The following is a 14,245-nucleotide window of genomic DNA, read 5'->3' as shown; positions in this document are numbered from 1 at the left end:
TAAAACTTAAAACGAGCATAGGAGCATCAATCCTGCAATTGGTCCCTTGTAGCCATTTAATATTCAAGTAATGTTTCAGAAATTCTGTAAACGGCTACTTTATAAGGTTATTTGCAACTTACATTAAAAAGTTATCTAATTAATAACATGAAAAATATATGAAAACTACTTGTGGTCTTTGTATCTTACTGCCCGAATGACAAAAACTAAATCCAAAGCTGAAAAAGGTGAAATGCTTCCAGAGGACATTGCACACACATATTTCTCCATGAGGAAATTCTTTTTCTTTAGGACAGAATATTCCTGAATTAATGGGAATGTGGATTTGGTCCAAAAATCAAATGAGATGCTGATTCCTATGTTAACCTAGTGAGGAACAGGTCACCAGCCTAATTAATAACACTGCCTTATGTTTATTTGGTGCTTAACTTAAAGAGCACTTCACAGATGGAGTCTTAATAAAACCTTATGAGGTATACAAGGTAAATAGTCTGACCCAATTTATCAAATGGAGGGTCACAAAGACTCAGTGACTTGCCTGAAGTTACACAGCTAATTAATGCACCTTAATCTAATACCAGGAAAAGGACCGCAAGCTTTACCACTGCTGTATATACCCTGAAGCAAATTATTACAATTGCTAAAATAAGTATGGAATCTAGGGCAATAAGAAAGAGGATGCTACATGCATACATTTTATCATCCCAACTGTCCCAAATACTCATTGAAGGTAAAGAATAACTACAGACCTTTAGGCACTTTTAATAAAAAGAAACTAAGAATTAGTAGGTCTGAAGCTATGACTTGAGAATCTTGGCTACCTGCTCATTTTATAGAGCATGCAACCTTTACCTATTAAAGTGCTATTGCACTGAATTTATGATGAGGTAAATGAAAGCAAATACCTCATGCTGAGACATAATTTGAAACTCTTCATCTCAGACTGACATCAAAATCATAGTTTTAAAGAATTTTAACAAATTAGACTCAATGGTTAGAAATTCAAAGGCAGTTACTCCATTAAAATTTCCAATAATTTGGAATAATTTGTAGATATTCCAAACAATCTGATAAATTCCTTTAACCAAATTTTGTTTCCACAACTCTAAATGATATATTAAAATATCTGTTTTCCTCAGAAGCTTACTGATAAAATGAGTACAAAGCTAGCCTAAGTTAAGAGGTTTATTTTTCCATTCATCTCACCATACTATTTGATTCTGTCATTCATCCTCAACTTCGAGAAACCTTCTCTCACTTTGTCTTCCCGGACACTACTCTTTCCTTGTTCATCTCCTACTTCTCTGAGGTTCCCTTTTAGCCTCCTTATCTACCTTTCCTCTTCTTCCTATCCCTTAAATATCAGTCTGCCCTATAATTTTATCCTTGGTTTATCTTTTTTTCCTAAAGTTAGATGTTTTACATATGTTATCTCATTCAATCTTTCAATTAAGTTATTATTCTCACTTTGCAGATGAGGTAACTAAGGCAAGAGTGTTAAGCAACTTGTATGAGGCCACTCAGTAAGTGTCCAAACCAGGATTCAAATCCGTGCAGTAGAGTTCTACAGTTTTCCTTGACACCTTCCTTTTCTTCCCACTCCAGAACCAATCAACCACCAAATCCTATTAATTCTCCATTGAAAATATCTTGCAAATCTGACCACATATCTGTATTCCTATCCCATTCACTCAGTTAAGGCCTTTGTCATCTACTTCTTGATTACTGTGAAATCTTTCAAATTGGTTCTCTTGCTAAAGGATTTTCTTATTAATTTTCTTTGCATACTCCGGTGTTATCTGATCAAGGGATTTCCAGCTTGTGGCAGACACTTCTAATTGTTCAATATCTGTTCTCACTTCCTTCTATAGTAATGGAATTTTTAACTGGGTACAGCTAAGGCTAATTTCCTAAACTGCCTTTCACTAAAGGTAGTCATATGTCTAAGTCTGACCCATAAGAAGTGAGTGGAAGTAATGTGAGGTGTGCTCTTTTGCTCTTTCTTACTACTTGCAATGCAGATTAAACAGTAAGAGCTGGAATTGTCACTCTGGACCATAGGACCATAAGGTAGAAGATAGACAGGGCCTGGATCCCTGATGATTCTCTGTCCCATCTCTCTAGGTGCTTAGTAAGTTCTAATGCTTACAAAAATTATTTTTCAGTTTCTTTTTGACCAGGAGAACTTTTATTCATCTTTCCAGACCCACTTCAAAGCTCACTTAGTCTCTGAAACCTTCACTGATTCCCCATGGAATTCCTCCCTCTTCTGTTTTTCCCAAGCAATAAATTTCCAGCTCCTTGAAAACAGGGTTTATGCTATATTCATTTTGTATTTTTTATATATAGCACAACTGGAAAGTATCTTCTCAAAATACATTTTTTTAAAATAAGTGAATGAATAAATGTTACCTTAATCAAGAGGTGGGTCAACAAGAGAACTTTTCAGTGTAAAACAAAGGAATATATTGAATTGCAACTAACACTCAAAAATTTCTGAGTAGGGAACAGCTCAAGCAACCTACAACTCTTACAATATAGAACAGATAGAAATAATAGAGGCCAGAGGCTTCATTTAGGAAAAAGAATAATAATAAAGCTTTTGCCAACAAGTAATTTATAAAAATGAGAAAAAAAGATTTTTCCTCTTGCCAACAATAAACTCCTACAGAAAGTAATCTGTTAATGAAGGTTACTGCTTGTGCTCTCATTTCTCACTGAGTGGAAAAGTTTGGTACCTTTTAGTAAGTTAACTTGACTCTATAGAAACCATGGTCACTATTTTAAAATTAAGATATGTGGTACCAAAAATGCAGTTAAGACATATTTAAAAACAAATATTATCCCTGACACTGCCTTTCTAGTAACATAAGGGAAATTAACAAAGGAGGTGGTGGGGGTGCAGGGGGGGGAGGACAGGAAGTCTGATTTAAAAGGAAGGAAAGGGAGACGCAAGAGGGAAGAGATATGGGAACATATGTATATGTACAACTGATTCACTTTGTTATAAAGCAGAAACTAACACACCATTGTAACGCAATTATACTCCAATAAAGATGTTAAATATATATATATATATATAAGCCTAATTTGATGTACCAATAGAAATATTTTGAATACTACAAAATTTAACAAATGGTAAAACGATAACTTTAACCAACTGTTATGAGCTCCATAAAGCTTTTATCTCTAAGTTGTTCCCTTTTTGTCTGCCCCCAACCCTAAAAGTTTAATTCCACAACATTTCATATCTTTTCTTCCTTTAACCATTTTGGGGAGTTCTGTTTCATTTACTTTTTCTTACCATTTCATATATTTTCTCCCATGTTTCATTGTTCGCTTCTAGCATTCCTTTCCAATTTTCTTTTTTTGTTCCTTTTCAGCAATTCCCATTTCTTTCATTTTCCCACTGCCTGTTTTTCATCATATCACTCTGTTTGTATCAGTTTACTACTTCTGCTGGCAAACAGCAGCCTGGGCAAGAAATCAAATAAAAAAATCCCTACCACTATTATGTTCTACAACCAAAGAAAACATTAAGGTGAAAAGTTGAAGTTCATGTACAATTTATCAAATAAATGGAGATGCAAAATTAAGTTTCAGGTACTTTAAGTATCTAAAACACAGATATTTCTAGGTGGATAGTTACCCAGTGCTATCATCAGTTTTAAAAGTATAATTTTGCAACCCTTGAGGGTAATCTTCACTATGCTCACAGTAAGTAATCAAATTTCTAGATATTAAACTGTTTATTATCAAAGAAGTTCTGTAAATTCAAGATAAAGAAACATGACCAAGCTTGCTATTTTCAGAAACACCATATCCAGTAGCTATTCCTTTGTCAGCCTAAGAAACAAAACTATGCTGATAATTACCTTCTCCCTACTGGCAGCAAGTTTTTACCTTGAAGAAGAGATATTTTTTATGTAATACCGGTAGAGCAGAGCAATGACACTAGACACTCCTGAAATAGATTATAAATGACAAGTTTTAACATATTTATTATCAGTTTCTACTTGTACAAGATGTACAAGTTTAGCACATCTTCCCAACAGTTAATTACCTCATTTAGATGCTATGGGAGGGTGGGTTAGGAATTAAAAGCTCTCTGCTAAGACTGAACGTGAGGAATCCAGTTTTGTGTTCCTTAAATTAGAGAAGAGTGACAATAGACGACTTTAGGCCTGCCAAACTTTAAGACAGGGTCTTTGATCTACTATCAGATATAGTCTCTTCACTCATACAAAGAAAAAGAATTAAAAAGCGTTCAACAAAACCACCAGAATTGACTTGATTTTGGCCCATGGCAGATGTGTTTATAAATGAATAGAGATTGTTTATCACTGGTTTAAAATAGTTTTTCAGACTTTTATTTTTTTTCTTTTTTTACATCTTTATTGGAGTATAATTGCTTTACAATGGTGCAGACTTTTATTTTATTTTAATAATTTATTTTTAGTAACAAGAAACTTCTTCAAATAAAATCCTATAGGTTTAACCAGATGGAAATATTATGGCTCTACTTGGATTTGCTGTGGTGAACTAAGAGGCTCTCCTGGTCATGGCTCCCTCTTCCCTCAGGATGGCTTCATAAACAATGCTACAGAACCCCTGTATATTTACAGACTAGAGTTTGAAAACCACTGGCCCCCAAATTGTTCTTTGCAGGAAAACAACAGCTATCTCCTACTAAAGAATGATATCATTTGACTCCTGCAGTGGCCAGGTTATAAAAGAATTAAAAGCCCATAAAGTTTACTAAAGGCATTTTAGTGACTCCATTTAGGTCAATAGCATGGCAAGTTCAGATACCTGTAGCAACTGTCAGAATGAGGCCAAGTGACAGGAAAACCCTTCTCATGGGAGAAAAAAGAGTCACAGGGACTCCTGATGGATAGGCTGGTTTAATCTTGCTTCTTCAGCCTTGGGTCAAATCCTTTGGATTGTAAAAATTATTGTTCCCAGCAGAAAGAAGATTCAGAAGATTCAGGGGAGGTGAAAATAACATAGATCACCAAGTGACAATCAGGAATACTCAAATGACAAAGAAGCACTTCCTCCCGAGTCAAAAATAGCCAGGTCATCCTCTGCCATACTTCCCAGTCACTATTTAGAAATCTTGAAAAAAAAGTTCAACATTTTTAAAATAGAAAAATTTATGTGCTCCCATTTTTCAAATACTTATTATATATACTTATATATACTTATTATTAAACTTATCTGCTCAGTTTCATTTTGTTTGATATCCGTTAGAGGCTTTTCAAGTTATCAAGAAAAAATAATTTAAATTCTTGTTAACGATGATATTTCACAAACTGAATCAACTGTGATAAGTTAATGAAATGCTTAAGTATCACTTTACTTTGAACACCTTTGTGTCCTAACATTTACCCACTGATAATCATTACTCACCTTGAAAATTTCAACAACTTCCTAATTAGCTTTCCTTTCTCTGTTTGCACCCTTGTATCCATCCTCTATATGGAATTAACAAATCTTCCTAATATAAATGTAATCATGTCACTCCCTTATTAAAAATATTTAAACAGCTCCCCACTATATACTTAACAATTATGTTAAGTTAAAGAATAAGCTATTCAACTTAAACATTATTCAAAAGCACAGACAATTAAAACAAATAGAAGCAGTACTGTCTAGCTCAAGACTAAGTAGGGAGAATAGAGCCCCACTTTTTAATAGCCAAAATAGGGTGGCCCCTAAGAGTTCTAAAGTTAGTAGGAAAACCACTAACAAAACAAAATTTGTATGTTACTAATAACATGGCCTTCAAATATATAAAATGAAACTCGACAGAACTACAAGGAGAAAAGTACAAATCCAAATCATACACACCTCATTCAATAATTAACTGAAGAACCAGGTTTTTTTAAGTAATACCATAGAGGATCTGAATAACAAATGACCTGAATGAACATTTATAGAACACTGTACTAATAAGGAAATATAAAATTCACATTCTTCTCAAAGCAACATAAAATATTTACAAACACTGACCTAATATGTGGCTATAAAGCAAGTCAAAATAAATTTCAGAGGGTTGATATAGCATATGTTTCCTGATCATAATAAAAAATAAGAACATAATAAGAAAGATAATCAGAAAATCCCCATACATTCAGAAATAGAAGACAAACTTACAATAAAAAAGATGAACAATGTTTTGAATACTGTATCTTGATAAAAAGTTGACAAACCTCAGGAAAGATTGATTAACAAAAATAAAAAGAAGACATTATAAATCCTACAAATATTAAAAAGATAACAAGGAGATACTGTGCACAACTCTATGGCAACAAGTTTGTAGACTTCGATGAAAGGGGAAAATTACTAAAAACACAAATAAACAAAATCCCTCCAAACTCATGGAACTAATTCAAGGAGAAAGAGAAAACTTAAGAGTCTTGTAACCATTAAAGAAACCATATCAATGGTCAAAATTCATCCCACAAAGAAAACTCCAGGACTACATGGCTTCAACTGCAGTTCTATCAAACATATAAGGAAAAAAAAATAATTGCAATGTTACATAAACTATTCCAGAGTATATAAAGGAGAGCCCACTCCTCAATTCATTTTATGAGGCTAGTATAACCTTGATTCTAAACTCTAATAATATTTCAAGAATGAAAAATGATAGGCCAGTCTTACTTACGAACACAAATGGAAAAATCCTAAGCAAAATATTATCATACAGATTCTAGAAAAATTACATATATCTATTTCTATATATTACATAATTATGAAAGTTTTGTTGAAAATCCGAAAGAATCTAGAGACAAATTTTTAGACAATAAATTTACCAATATCATGAAATCATGGAAAATGTCTAAACTCTCCAAATTGATAGGCTTAATGTAATTCCAATCAAAATTTCAACAAGTTTTTCAGGGAACCTGACAAGCTGATTCTAAAATATATATGGAATCTATATGGAAATACAAAAGACCCCGAATAGCCAAAGCAATCTTGAGAAAGAAGAATGGAGCTGGAGGAATCAGGCTCCCTGACTTCTCAGACTATACTACAAAGCTACAGTAATCAAAACAGTATGGTACTGGCACAAAAACAGAAATATAGCTCAATGGAACAGGATAGAAAGCCCAGAGATAAACTCACACACCTATGGTCATGTAATCTATGACAAAGAAGGCAAGAATATACAATGGAGAAAAGACAGTCTCTTCAATAAGTCGTGCTGGGAAAACTAGACAGCTACATGTAAAAGAATGAAATTAGAACACTCCCTAACACAATACACAAAAATAAACTCAAAATGAATTAAAGACCTAAATGTAAGGCCAGACACTATAAAACTCTTAGAGGAAAACATAGGCAGAACACTCCTTGACATAAATCACAGCAAGATCTTTTTTTGATCCACCTCCCAGAGTAATGAAAATAAAAACAAAAACAAACAAATAGGATCTAATTAAACTTAAAAGATTTTGCATGGCAAATGAAACCATAAAACAAAAGGACAACCCTCAGAATGGGAGAAAATATTTGCAAATGAAGCAACCAAAAAGGGATTAATCTCCAAAATATACAAACAGCTCATGTACCTCAATGTCAAAAAAACAAATAACCCAATCAAAAAATGGGCAGATGATCTAAATAGACATTTCTCCAAAGAAGACATACAAATGGCCAAAAGCACATGAAAACATGCTCAACATCACTAATTATTAGAGAAATGCAAATCAAAACTATAATGAGGCATCACCTCACACCAGTCAGAATGGCCATATCATCAAAAAATCTACAAACAATAAATGCTGGAGAGGGTGTGGAGAAAAGGGAACCCTCCTACACTGTTGGTGGGAATGTAAATTGGCACAGACGCTATGGAGAACAGTATGGAGGTTCCTTAAAAAACTAAAAATAGAACTATCATATGACCCAGCAATCCCACTCCTGGGCATATACCCAGAGAAAACCATAATTCGAAAAGATACATGCACCCCAATGTTCACTGCAGCACCATTTACAATAGCCAGTACATGGAAGCAATGTAAATGTCCATCATCAGAGGAATGGATAAAGAAGATGTCATACATATATACAATGGAATATTACTCAGTCATAAAAAAGAATGAAATAATGCCATTTTCAGCAACATGTATGGACCTAGAAGTTGTCATACTGAACGAAGTAAGTCAGACACAGAAAGACAAATATATGATATCGCTTATATGTGGAATCTAAAAAAAAAGGGTACAAATGAATTTATTTACAAAACAGAAATAGAGCCACCACGGATGTAGAAAACAAATTTATGGTTACTAGGGGATAAGGTGGGGAGGGATAAATTGGGAGACTGGGATTGACATATACACACACCTATATATAAAATAGATAACTAACAAGAACCTGCTGTATAGCACAGGGAAGTCTACTCAATACTCTGTAATGGCCTATACGGGAAAAGAATTTTAAAAAATGGATATATGTAAATAAATAAATAAAATATATATAGAAATGCAAAGGGGTCAAAAATAGGCAAGATACTCTTAACAAAACAGAATGAAACAAAAAAAACAAGGGAAAATTTGTACCTATTTATTATGATGCTAATATTGGGTTGGCCAAAAAGTTCCTTTGCTTTTCAAGTAAAAATAAAAGACACATCTTTCATTTTCACCAAGAACTTTATTGAACAATATATTCACCGTTTTGTTCCACTACCTTCTGCCATTTTTCAGGCAACTTCATAATTCCATCTTCCCAAACTTTTTATCTTTTTGGGCAAAGAACTGTTCCAGGTGCCTTTTACAGTCTTCCAGGGAATTGAAATTTTTTCCATTGAGAGAATTTTGTAAAGACCTAAATAAATGGAGATCCGAAGGTGCAATGTCTGGTGAATATGGCAGATGAGTCAGAGCTTCCCAGTCAAGCTGTAACAGTTTTTACCTAGTCATCAAAGAAATATGCAGTCTTGCGTTATCCTGACGGAAGATTATGCATTTTCTGTTGACTAATTCCAGATGCTTTTCATCAAGTGCTGCTTTCAGTTGGCCTAACTGGGAGCAGCACTTGTTGGAATTAATCGTCTGGTTTTCCGGAAGGAGCTCATAATAGAGGACTCTCTTCCAATCCCACCATATATACAACATCACCTTCTTCAGATGAAGACCAGCCTTTGGTGTGGTTGGTGGTGGTTCATTTTGCTTGCCCCACAATCTCTTCCGTTCCACATCATTGTACAGTATCCACTTTTCATCGCCTGTCACAATTTGTTTTAAAAACAGAATGTTTTCATTATGTTTCAGTAGTAGGGAATCACGTGGGGAAATAGGGTCAAGGTTCTTTTCGCTTAACTTACATGGAACCCAAACCTCAAAGCAATTAACATAACCAAGCTGGTATAAATGATTTTCAACGCTTGATTTGGATATTTTGAGTATGTTGGTTGTCTCCCACGTGGTATAACGGTGATTGTCCTCAATTCTGTCTCAATTTGATCGCTATCTACTTCAACTGGTCTACCAGACCATGGAGCATCATCCAACGAGAAATCTCCAGCACGAAACTTCACAAACCACTTTTGACACATTCGATCAGTCACAGCACCTTCTCCATACACTGCACAAATCTTTTTTTTTGCATTTCAGTTGCGTTTTTACCTGTCTTGAAATAATAAAGTATAATATGCTGAAAATGTTGCTTTTTTTCTTCTTCAATATTAAAATGGCTATACAAAAATTTCACCAATTTTTATAAGTTACTTTTAAATGCACTGTGATATGACAGCTGTCACAATACAATCTAACAAAATTGTTTCGAATGAACTTAAGGACAACTAAGCGCTACTAGAGCTTTCTTACAGAAAAAAACCGAACTCTTTGCCCAACCCAATACTATGGTATTTAAGTTAATGTAGCACTGGCTCAAGGATCAATAAAGCAATCAAGTAGAATGAAGTCAGACCCATGCTAATGTGGACATTTGATTTATGACAGAGGTCACAGTCAGAGTACTAGAAAAAGAACAGACTTCTTAAATAGGACACAAAGACAGCATTAATCGTAAAGAAAAATATAGGTATAATAACTTACATAAAAAGTAATAACCTATCTTTGTGAAAAACAAACACAAACAAACAAAAACCACCAAAAAGAGTAAAAGGGCAAGCCACAATACGGGAGAAGGTATTTGTACTATAATGTCAGAAACTGTGAAGGGGCTGATATTTCATCTTGCTTGCAAGCTTTTTAGTTAGCCCACCAGTTTCATGGATGTTGACAGAAGACATGAGACTCCTGAATCAGAAATGATGGACAGTTAAGTACTCACAACAATAACTGTAGCCACGTCAAACAAGGTTTGAATTTGCCCTGTTTACCACTGGTGCCTGGTGGTACTCAATAAATACTCACAGAAAGAATAAATGGTTAAAGGAAAACAATCACCAACCTTGCCTCAAGTTTCTCTAAAGGAGGAGATTCCTCCTACCCTACCCACAAGGTAGCAGGTAGGCAGTTTGCTGGAGTGAACAATTCAAGAGTCTCTCTACCTACGTACTTGAGCCTCTTCAAACAAGGAGAGAAGAAGTAGCTAATGCAGTCAATGAATGGCACTTATTATTATTATTTTTACTAGTGGATAGAGCCAAAATGGAAAAAACTCACTATTCATGAGCATCACAACCTCTCTTGTTCTCTTGGACCTGCCTGAGCTCTGTCACATTGGATCCTATCCCTTCACCTTCTTTTTTTTTAAGATTATAACCAAGAATTTTTATTCTATTTATACAGGACTTTCCCATATTAAGAAATTCTTAATATTTTCCCTTCATCCTCTTAATCATGTTTCCATGGAGAGTCTAAAAGGGGAAGAGCTATTACTTTCTAACAGTTGGCTGGATGAGTTGATTGAGTTCCAAGACTTAGATGTGGGACTGGAATAAGAGCCTTGCACTTGCTACTCAGGTCCAAATCATGTTCCTCAATTTAGTTTCATCAGAGACGGCTGGCTGGGGTATAGGGATGAGACTACACAAAAGACTGGACTGTCAAATCAGATTCTCATGAATCAGAGATCTTACCTACTATCTAGCTTTACTAAAATAATTTCAAGTATATAAGCAATCAACTGGCACAAAAGAAGCAGGAACATCCAATGTGGCTTCCGAAGTGTTGCTTCTAGCTCAGAATATTTTCTAGCTCAGAATAACAGATGATTTCTCTAAGCAAAGTTGACAAGTCGCCTCACACAATGGGGAACATTTAGGTTATATCACATCTCTAATATACCTTAGGGAGCTGAGGTATATTGGAAGACATTCTCCATTCTCCAGGAAGACACGTCTCATAAATCTACAGATTCTAGGCTGTGTTTACCACAGGCGATCCTAACCAGTGACACTCTGCTGAAAGTATGCCACGAGTAAGAGTTCTCCTCTTAGCAAAATTCATTAGTCTATTTACCAATAGGAGGTCAGTTGTCAACATGTTTAACTGGGTCACCTGCCTTCTTTCTTTCTGTGGGAGGGTCTCCCTGGAAATCAAAAGAGAAATGGATCACAGGCCAGCTGCTAACTCCTTCCCCAAAGAGTTGTCAAGCTCTTGCCTGGATCATTAAAAAAGCTGATGTTTTAATCCCCATTAAGATATGTTTTTATAACTATTTCTTGCATTAATGAGATTCCATCATTAGAAAGAGCAGTCTTTGATACTCTTAACTACCTGAATAAATGAGTGAATGAATAAGTGACTTAAGATAATGTAGCCATTTGAAAAGTATGTTTTCAAAGACTATTTAAAAATTAAAATGTTCCTAATAAATTAAATGGAAAAATATATCAAATTATTTATCACTATGATTTCCATTATTGTAAATACTATATTCAGTCAAAGGAAATAAGTCCAAATAATAATAGCTTCTTTCAATGGATGGCTTATTTTCTTCTTTATATTTCTTTGTATATTCCAAATGCTTCATGAGACTAGATTACTTTCATGATTAGGAAAAATTATTAGAAAAATATCTTCAGTTTAAATATTTATCTATTGCTTATTTTGTAAAATATATCTTCTTATTCCCACATCCCATCTTTAACCTGAGCAAAGTTAGGTGTCCCTCCTTTTGCATCCTCTGCACCCTAACTATTCCTTCTATTGCCAAATTCTTACCGTATTTTATGATAATTGCCCTGAGAATCTTGAGAATAAGAATCATTTCATATATATTTTAGTATCTTCAGTGCCTAGCAAAGTTCCTGACACAAAGTAGATATTTAACAAATGTTGATAAAAGCTTATTTTCAACACTGTATTTTACACTGTCAATCTACCCTTGAAACATATTTCTATGATTTAAAGTATAATGGCTATAAACTATAGTTATGGATGTCTTCTCAACCCTTTACAATTTCATTTAATGTGGAATGTTTTGATCTATCAACTCTTATAAAAAAGAAACATGTACTTTGCCCAAACAAATTACAGCTTTTTAATCTCAGCACCTCTGACTCCTGCCACCTAACTTAAAGAAAAAAGAAGAAGGAAGAGGAGGAGGAGGAGGAAAAGGTAGAGGAAGAGGGGAAGGTGAAAGAGAATTAGTAGTAGTGGCGATAGTAGTAGTAGTTAGTGGTTAGCTTTTGTTTTCTGGATTCCAAACATATGACTAAACATATGAGGGATAGTATTAACTGAATTAGTTAAACTTTAAAAAGAAAATATATACATTGCCCAAAGAGTGGTGGAAATCTTCCATTCTGATAGAACATTATGTCCGAAGATTACTTTTCCAATATGTACATATAAACTTTTTGGTCACTGTGTTGATGAATGATGAAGACCATGCTCCAAAGGCATGAAGTATCCCGTACCTCAGCTCAAGAGCATGACAGAAGAGATGTTGTTGATTTTTTAATGTTTCTTTTAAAACATAACTCTGCTGTAAGAGTAACACTTTTTAAGGACTCTTATCTGGAAGATTTTTACAAATTTTCAAAACATTATCAAATAATCTAAGCTTCCTTTTTCAATGAGTTCACAAATTGGATTTTACTTGTCAAGTAGTGAGAAAAAAAACCCAGAGGGGGTCAGTATTTTAAATGTGATTGATTTGGAAATGGGTGACATGATACACTACTGCAATAAGATACTTATATTTTTGTTATAAATCATACTCTTCAGTTCATGCTTTCTCACCTAAAAATCATGTAAACTTCTCTTGCACAAACTTGGCCACTTTCTAAAAAGACTATGTATATATCATTTTTAGCATATTATCCCACTTTGTTTTTCCTAATATATTTAAAGAAAAATGAGGCAAGAGAATCTGATTATGTAGTGTGCACGTACATAGTATGTAACAGAAATGACTGGTCTCAGAAATTATTTTGAGAAAAGATAATAAAGGTATACTTTCAAATGGCACTTCATTAATAGAACTGACTTACACTCAATTATTCCTTATATCCTTGTCCCACTTTCTCATCTTCTGAAGCATGTGAGAGTTGTATATAACTTATATGTTCATGTTGTATAAATTTAATAGAAGATTCTAATTTTTCCATCTTTGTATGGATAAACTGAAGAGTCCCCAATAAGTGTATAATAAACTCATATGGTTTGGGATTTCCTGTCATCCAATACGCTTTTCATGCCAAAATAAAATCAGATTATTATTTTCACGATTATATAAATTATATACATGCATTAACCTTTTTAAAGAATTTCTAAAAAACTATTACATATCTACATTACTCCTTTTTAAAAGTTTAACATCAAAAAACTTCTATTAAAGTGTTGATTTTCAATGATGTATCACATTCATAAAAACATGTGTAAGATTAATGTTTGGCTGTAGAATATTTGGTAATAGAATATTGGTTTTTCAGAAGCTAAAATTCTGAATACTATGCAGGTTGCCTATTTAATGTAAATATGAATGATTTCTGGTAAAGTGAGTGAATAATAACCATGGAAGCTATTTTATATCTTTGAGCACCATATCTGCCAGCAGACAAGCAGAAACATACAAACTGAGTCTTCGACAAAACAGTACAAACAAAAAGCTTTTCTTATTTGCCACTCAACTATCCTTTTCTCACTTCTTTTCTCCCTTCTGAGTGCCATCTTCTGTCTATAATATCAAGCTAGGCAATATTTGCTTGCTTGCTTTCTAATTGTTCTTTGCAAATGCAAATAAGGATCTGCTATCAATCCTTTATACTTCTGACTAAAACTCATACACATCAATGTATTTATTCTCTTGC

At 33.9% G+C, this 14,245-nt stretch overlaps 1 protein-coding gene across 2 annotated transcripts in view; it reads right to left on the bottom strand.

Moving 5' to 3' along the window:
• NSUN3 (NOP2/Sun RNA methyltransferase 3) overlaps window positions 1-14,245 on the bottom strand; it is a 53,377-nt gene that overhangs the window by 14,705 nt on the left and 24,427 nt on the right. The gene's annotated exons all lie outside the window — the stretch shown is intronic.

The sequence above is a fragment of the Neophocaena asiaeorientalis genome, unplaced genomic scaffold (genome assembly GCF_003031525.2).
Source record: "Neophocaena asiaeorientalis asiaeorientalis breed wild unplaced genomic scaffold, Neophocaena_asiaeorientalis_V1.1 scaffold197, whole genome shotgun sequence".
Lineage (NCBI taxonomy): Eukaryota > Metazoa > Chordata > Mammalia > Artiodactyla > Phocoenidae > Neophocaena > Neophocaena asiaeorientalis.
The sequence above is the reverse complement of the archived record's forward strand: the minus strand, read 5'-3'. Positions and strand labels throughout refer to the sequence as shown.